Source organism: Mastigoproctus giganteus, chromosome 4 (assembly GCF_048544385.1).
Source record: "Mastigoproctus giganteus isolate SK-2022 chromosome 4, ASM4854438v1, whole genome shotgun sequence".
Lineage (NCBI taxonomy): Eukaryota > Metazoa > Arthropoda > Arachnida > Uropygi > Thelyphonidae > Mastigoproctus > Mastigoproctus giganteus.
In genome coordinates, this window is record NC_143578.1 from 50,042,965 (window position 1) to 50,052,181 (window position 9,217).

The following is a 9,217-nucleotide window of genomic DNA, read 5'->3' on the forward strand; positions in this document are numbered from 1 at the left end:
AAGGCTTTTGTGGATTTATTGGATGATTGTTTTCTACAGCAGCATGTTAGAGAGACAACAAGAGGGTGTAACACTTGTGATGTGATTATCAATAGTGATTCTTTATGCATTAAGAATCTGCCGATAAAGGAACCACTAGGTAGCAGTGATCACAGTGTACTGATGTGGAATTTACTTAAAGATGTAACTGCCATCAGGGGTAAAGGGAAGGGTTTTTGCTTTTGCAAAGATGACTACAATGGTCTCAGACTTTTTTTAGGTTCTATACAGTGGGACTAACTGATGATGTTACCAACAGCAAATTCTAAATGGGAAGCATTCAAGGAAGAAATCTTGGAAGCTACTAGGCTTTTTATTCCAACTAAGAAATACTGCTCTAGGTTCAGGCCCAAATAGATGTCAGATGAACTAATGAGACTCGTGGCAGAGAAGAAAAATGCATGGGATGCACAAATTGTCAGGAGACAAGAAGCCTATGGTAAATACAAGCTAGTCTGTAATAAAGTCACGAAGGAGGTTAGGCAAGCAAAGGCAGATTATGAAAAATCCTTTGCAAAGGATGCAAAGAAAAATAGCAAAGAGTTATTTACTTATATAAACTCTAAAAGGAAGGGGAAGAATCGGATTGGTCCACTTCACATCAATGGTTTGACTGTAGATAATCATTCTCAGATAGCTGCCAAACTAAATGAGTATTTTGCATCTACATTGACACATGAGTTATTCAAGGAGAGGGTCAGCTGTGTATCAAACTCTAACAAGGAGTTAAATGATTTTGTAATAACTGAGAGCAAAGTGGAGGAGAAATTGTTGGTTAAACATAAGAAAGGCATCTGGGGTGGATGGAATCCAGGGCCGCCATGTGGGTGTCAGCTGCCCATGCGCAAACTTTCATAAGACTGCCCTCTACTGTAGAAAGGGGTTACAAAAATAATTTAAAAAAATTTTTTTTGTTACCTATATATAGGTAACAAAAGACTACATTATTCAGTAATCAAAGTACATTCAGTTCAACTTATTGGTGGATTTTATTTAATTAAATGATATTTATCTGTAGGGAATTAGGTGTATATGACAAATACCTAATACTGTAAACTTTATCAGATATCATTATTATAATCTTCAATAAGAACACACACACACACACACACACACACACATATATATATATATATATATTAGTAGGTAACAAAATATTTTTTTGGCACCACAAAAAGATTACATATGTAAGTAACTATTAGTGTAATATCCTAATCTTATATAATATGTAATAACTATAATCAAATAGTAGTCTATTGCTTTTAATTTGTAAATTTGTATTATATTTTTATATAATAATGGAATTTAATCACACACATAATTTGTACTCTTTGGGCTTTTCCCTGGGCTGTTTTAACGCATGGATGCACCTGGCATGCGCCAGGGGACTCTGCCTACTGGGGGCCTCACTTGTTGATCTTAAATAATTTTTTAAAAGACTCTGTCCCATATGTTACGTTGCGGTCGAAAGCACCTCAAACACAGAACATAATGATATACGAATAATGTTTTTGGCTTTCTTTAAATAGTTGCAAAAAAAGTACCAAAAATATTAATATTTAGAAAATTAATTAATTAAATTTAGTTCTCGCTTATGATTATAAATTAATAATATATATAATTATATATATTATTAATTTATTATACTAAGAGAGACCCAGAAAAAAATTTAAACTGAAATAGGGGCCACATTTGGAAATTTGCTGGGGGACCTGAGAGTTCTTAAAACGGCCCTGGCTTTTGCCGCTACAAAATTCTTAATTAATGCACCAATGTCCAAATTATCCATAATATCATTTTCTATAGATATTGAAGAAAAATCTGTTAAACATTCCCGTGCCATAGTTGATCGTAAATATTTTTTTTATAATTTTAAGCTTCTAGAAACTTCTTTCCCCTGAAGCAACTGACACTGGTAGTGTCAAAAAAATTCTTAGGGCTACTGAAATATTTGGAAACGCATCCTGTAAATTGTTCTCGTATATAAAATTGAATAAATCGTGAAGAGACATTTCTTTTTTTATAAAACGTAAATATTTGATTTCCTCAAAAAGAGTTATGTCGTCAATATCGCGATCATTCGAATTTTTGTCATCGCTTAATTTCATGTGCAAATCTTTGCAAGGTTTTAATATATCTTCCTCATTTCATTCTTTTAACGCATTGATATGGACAATTTTAAGCAGTTCATTATTCTCTCTCAACAGCATAAACCTTTCAGTAAGAGATGACAAGAGTAGTGTCAAGTATCAATAAAAAAAAGTGTTTTAAAATTATCTATGGCATTTTTTATAGGTTCATCCCTTGCTTCATATTCAAACATTTTTTTTTTCCTTTGGTCTTTTTTGAACCTCGGTAAAAACATGATCAATATCCAAAATATTCGCTATTTGTGTTGCAGATACAAAATTAATAACATTTTCAAAATTCTGGTGTGTTCTGTAATCTTTTAAATGATTTACAAGATGTTCAATAACTGTTTCTATATTAAATGATGGGTTCAGCATCATTTTACTGATGCCATTAATTTGGCTTAAAATATCATGCCAAATAATGATTGAGCAAAGAAATTTAAATGAAGTTATTTTTGAAATAATATTAGCTTGAGCTCTTGAATCATTGTTATTATTATTATTAGCTATATGGTGCAAGGAAGGCTGAGGCTTATGCTGCACCAGCCAAAAAAAATTTGAGAGAGAAAGAAAGGAATCACCAAGAGAGAGAGAGAGAGAGAGAAGAATGATTAAATGACTTGAAATAAATGTATATAATACCTGGCCAATGTCGACAGAGCAAAATTCCAAAAAAATATTTCTGCAATGTTTTTATTTTTATTAAGCTACACAAACCTGATAAGTGTTAATTGTTCTGTTAGGCTTATATCCAGAGGTATCAAGAATTAAAGAATAATATTTTGCGTTTTTAACCATTTCTAAAATGTTTCATACTTGCGGAAATTATATGAATTATTTCATTCTGTATATTCGATTCGATTGATAGTCGATTAAAAACATGGCCCCTGTAATAAATGGTTTTGTTTTGTTTTTTTTTATTTCATTCTAGTTACAACAGTTTTTCTCAGTTCATGTTCGTCACGTAGCGTAACACGAGGGGTACCGTTACAGAATTTGAGCCTTTCTGTGAAAAAAAAAAAATAAAATAATAATAATATAGGCTATATATATATATATATATTTTTTTTTTAAGAAGTGTGAGATTTTATAAGTTCGAAGAAATATATGTATTTAATTTTTGTATGTAAATAGTAAAATTTACAAATAGTAAAATTTACGGTCCTGATGGGATTATCCAGTTATATTAAAGGAAGTAAGCAAACCCTTAGCCATATATCTGGGAGCATCCTTGGACTCGGGGGAAGTCTCCATGGACTGGAGTTGTGCAAATGTATCTCTGATTCACAAAGGGTGACAAGTAATTACAGACCTGTTCGACTTCTGTTCCTGGTAAAATAATGTAATCACTGATTAAAGAAGCATTGTAGGATCATTTAGACAAGGCAATAATTGAGACAGCATGGGATTGTTAAGGGGAAGTCTTGTCTGAACAATTTGATTGGATAATATGATGTTGGTCACAAAGGAATTGGATGCAAAAAATAATTTTGATATCATATACTTTGATTTCAGGAAAGCTTTTGATACTGTTGCACATGGAAGACTACTGTACGAGCAGTATGGCATTAAGGGCAAGTTGCTAAAATGAATAAAAGGATGGTGAGTAGGAGAAGACAGTGGTGGTCAATGGTTACTGCTCTACATGGACATGTTATTAGTGGTGTCCCTCAGGGTTCAGTGTTGGGCCCATTGTTTTATATATTTATCAATGATATTGAAAGTATATCAAGCTCAGTATAAACGTTTGCAGATACAAAGGATGGTGGGTTGTTAATGACAACCCACCAACTGGAAAAGTTGGATAGATGGGCTGAGAAGTGGCAACTGAAGTTCAACATTGACAAATGCAAAATGTTGCATATGGATACCAGTAACCCCAGAGAAATGTACCAAATCAACCCCAGGGGCTCACATCTGGTGAGTATGGGCTTGACAAACCCAGGGTCCTGAGCTGGATATCTTTCTTGGTGATTCCTTTCTACTTCTCTGTCTCAGGATAACTTGCGAATTTTTTTTTTTTTTTTTTTGTGGCCGGTGCAGCATAAGCCTAAGGCTTCCTTGTACCATATGGCTAATAATAACTGTGGTGTTACACTCAGGGTAGTGGAGAATGAAAGTCCTTGGGGTAATTGTGCAGTCAGATATGATGTTTTCTGAGCAGTGCAGACAGGCTGCCAGAGTAGGTCATGGGGTTTTGTCAATGATATACAGGAATTTTGCTAGCAGGGATAAGGAGGTGATTATCCCCATACATAAGGCAATGGTCAGACCACACCTTGAGTGCTGCATACAGGTCTGGAAGCCTCATTTTAGGAAGGATCTAGAGTTGCTCAGAATGAGTAAAGAAAAGGGTAACAAGACTGGTGAAGGGAACACAGGGGTGCTGTTATGAAGAACGGCTTAAGTCCTGCAAATTGCAGCTTCTGGAGACTAGGCACCTGCTAGGCGATCTGATTGAGGTGTATAAGGCCTTGAGCAGGCTTAATGCTAATGGATTCTTCCTCTTGCTCAGATTACAAACCTGGGGAAGGGGGACATAGATTCAAACTGAGGAAAGACAGTTGTAGAATAGATGTGCAGAAGTTTGCCTTTAGCCAGCAGGTAGTTGATTGCTGGAACAAACTTCCATCTGTTGTTGTGGAGGTTGATAGCTTAAATAAATTCAAGGCAGAACTAGACAAACATTTGGAACGAATGGATCAGTGAAATAGGAAGATTTTTTTTTTTTTTTTTTTGAATGATGCTGTATAAGCTTGCTTTCTTGCACCATGTATCTCTACTAATGCTAAAAACTGTCAAACGAAGTTAATTGGAAAATGACATGGATATAGCATTTCGTGTGTTTAGCATAATATAATTAACTGAATGATAGGAGTACGTATTTAGAATTTTGTCAGAACTCGTTTGGCCTTATGTGGCTCCTAGCATATAAATTTAAAAATTTGGAACAGTAAAGTAATTTACATCGAGACAAAAGAAAGAAATTCGTGTCAGCATATTTTGCTTGAAGAGAGGATAAGCACTGACAAGCAACAAATAATCTAATATGCTTCTGAACTAAAGCCAACAGTTCGAAAAAAAACATTGTGGTTTACCACCCTGCAGCATGATAAAACCTGTACTTTCACTGCTCGTTCTACAGAATTAGAGGAAATGAACTTTAAGGTAATACCCCTTATATCATATTTGGCAGACAACTCCATGGGGTTATCACCCTTTTTTTTATCTGCTAAAAGATGCAGTAAGAGGACGGCACTTTTCGTCAGATCAGGTCAAGATAGCAGTACACAAAAGGCTTCACCAACCGCAAAACTTCTCTAGAAGAAGCCAGGCATTAATGCAGCATTGGAAAAGTGTCGAATAATGGAGAATACAATGAAGATTGGCTATATTCGTAGTTTCCTTGTTTGTGAAATGCAACTTTTATATAACTTTTTCAGTTTTCATTTGAATGGTCCTTGTAATATGAAAATCCGCATGCATCTCTTATTTGTAGACTGTGTGAAAACAGTCCATAATATTACTACCCTTTAAACAATAAAAAAGTACAATAGAAATCTAGTGTTCGCGAGTAGCACTAGTATTGTATCGCTTCTTGGCATTCTGGCTTAGATCGTATTGTAGCACTAGTACTGTGCCACCCACAAGAATGCTAGTTAAATATATAGATAGACTGATAGTTTTACGATTCAACAGTAGAATATTATGATATTTCTCCTTATTCATAATACATTGCTCGACAAAATTAACAGATCATATCAAAAAATGTGTATCTCGTGCAGCTCGCGATGAAGAGAGAAAAAATTTGGTATGATGGTGTACCATAGAATAACGAAACAGCGAGAACTTCGGATGGGTATAAAGAGTATTATAGGGGTTGTATCAGAATTACCAAAAAAGTCAAATTACAGAATTAGATACAAGATGCTCGAAAATACGATCGCGTGACATCAGTATGGTGTGTGATTCCATCCAACAGCTAAACAGGCATGACAACGGTGAACCATGCTCAATATAAGGGTGTCTAAGTTTGTGGCAATAAATACCATTCCACCAGCTCAGGTCTTAGCTTACCAAGTGACCGAGGAGTTGACTATCGGTGTCCATGGGCGTTCCACAAATTCGATTGGAGTTATCGTGCTGGCTATAGCAATTGTTGGATGTCTTAAATTTCAAGATATTCCTCCACCACTTGAGTTCTGTGTGCAGTGGCGTTGTAGTGCACGAAAAGAAAATCTGGGCCAACTGTACCCACAAGAAGTCACACAGATGGTTCTAGGATCTACTCTCGGTACCTCTGCACAGTTATAGTACCCATATCAACAACATTACGAGGGGTGCGGATGTTGATCATTATTCAGCCCTACGCGAGAATACCGCCTCCACCGTAAATGTATCTTTCTCTGCTGTTGAGGGATGGTACCACTAGCTGCCTTGAGAATACAAATTCATTACTCCAAGGCTGGCCTTCACTCTGACAACCAATACGGCTTTAGAAGGAGATGCTCCACGGTGGACGCCTTAGAGAATATCGTCAAAGCAGCTACCACTACCAGGCATAAATACTTCCTTGTCATTTCAGTGGATTTTGCCGGGGCGTTAGACTCCCTCTGGTGGCTAAGCGTCCTCGGCAGACTCCGGAAAGCAAAACTACCAGCTAATTTGTACAATTGTATAAAAACCTATCTTGCAAACAGAACAGTAACCGTCAGTGCTCCGTACTGTTCAGTCACACGACCAATCTATAGAGGATACCCACAAGGCTCAGTACTTGGCCCACTTCTCTGGAACGTGGTGCTCGACAGCTTTCTAAACCTCGACCTTGGTAATGTGAGATTGCAGGCCTATGCGGATGACCTGATTCTGATGCTGGCGGCAGATTCAAGAACTCAACTAGAGATCTCTGCAAACCGTGCTATAAATATCCTACAAGACTGGGCCACCCAAAACCACTTAAAGATATCCCCAACAAAAACCTGCTCCATCCTACTTAAAGGTTCTCGCAATATCAGAAGGCCTCCCCAGATAAAGATTCAGGAAACAACAATTAAGCTTTCCACCGAACTTAAATATCTTGGTATTCTGCTAGATAAAAATCTGTCCTTCACACCCCATCTTACTTACCTCCGAAGCAAAATCAAAAAATACTCCGCACTAATAGCTAGAGTCACTCGTCGCGACTGGGGGCTTAAGAAGAGGACCCTAGCCCTCTTCTATAAGGCAGTCTTCTTACCAGCAATAACATACGCATCAGGAGTCTGGTTCCACAAGGCGGTAACAGCAGTAAACAAAAGAAAGCTAGAGACAATTCAACGTTCAGTCCTACTGACAATCTCGAGAGCCTGCTGTACTGTAAGCACCCACGCCCTCCAGGTCCTCTTCGGCGCTCTCCCCCCCCTGGACCTGGAGATCGCCCGCTGTGGGTTGCTTTACCAACTATCCAAAGGCAAAGCAATCACCTGCCTAGACTACACAACTGATCCGGCAAACGATCTTAAACTCGAGAAAAAATGCCTTCTCACCCACCTACAGCAGGCCTGGCAAACCCGCTGGACGACTTCGACAAAAGGGGAAGTCACCCGAAGATTCATACCGGATAATCAACTAGTGTTTCCCAAAAGCCCAAACTGGTTTTCACTGGGACTGCTGACATCTTACCTGCTCACGGGACATGGCGCAATAAGAGCAAAACTCTCCAGTTTCGGATTGAGTGACACCCCTCTCTGCCACTGTGGACAGCCAGAGACGTGGGAGCATCTCATGCACCATTGCCAACTAGACGAAGACCTCCGCTGCCTCTTAGTAACTAGAATACGTTTCTCGCCAATAAACGAAGAACAATATCTCCTGGAGAGCGAGGACAATTATAAAGTCTTAACGCAGTTTGCGCAGGATCTTTTTAATAGAAAAATATACCCACAACCTTAGCAGGAATTTTCCCACAAACTAACCACTCGTCATCCATAATAAAGATCCTTAGATGTGTCAACCAAACAAAAACCTAACAGTTACAATCTGAAGAACAACTAATCAATCATTAACTTAACCTGGATCTGACCACTGGCTTAAACTCGAGCCATTATCTGGACTTGACCACTCACACGGACGGGACAACGTGTCCCAGGAATGGCATACAAAGACATTGTGCAGTTTGCTGCCGAAACATCATTAGGCGATCTGAACCGGGTACCCTCACTCGGTTCACTTTCTTTCCCTTCCCTTGGCAGGGAATGGTTACTCTGTACCCTCCCCTGCCATCCCCTATCTTCCCCTGGCGAGGCATGGGCCTGTACCGCCGACTTTTGGGGTTATCTTCACTATTTACCCCATATTTCTGTCTTTCACCCCTCCGTCTTCAGTCTCCCTTCCCTCTCTAGCTATCTTGCGACTAGCGTTTGACCCTTGCCAAAACTACACAAGCCCCACACTAAAATTAAAAAAAAAAAAAAAAAAAAAAAAAGAACTCTAACCCGTATAACTTATATCTCGGCCTGACCCAATTTCTAGCGTTTCTCCCCCCGCCTCCATTTTTTTTTTTTTTTTTTTTTTTTAGGTCCTAGCCACTGAAATCTCAGGAAATTAGGTGGCAGGACCTGCCAGAGTAAATAGTAAATTTCTAAAATACCGGTGTACCTGGTCTGCCTCCACAAGGTATAGTGTGGGCAACGGTGGGCCTCATTTGAGACCCAACGGCTAAAAAGACCAGATGAACAACGGTACAAAACATTACAAGCCACAATATCCACACACTTTTAAACCTCTGACCTCTACAGTGTTCTGTATAACACCACAATGTATATTACGCGGAGATGGGGGAAACCCCTGGTGCCGTTAGACCCTAAACACACTATACACTATAGCTGCCTTGAGTAGAGTCCACTTGAATCGAGCCTACTTAACACAATCCTATTGCAAATGTTTTCACTTGTGGCACCCTCAATTTCACCACAGCAACCTCAAGAGACAGTTGATGACAGGACATCGTCTGGTTTCGTCTTGCCGTTAGAGCCAGATAGCGGTCTGTTCTGGTTGACGTAGTCTTC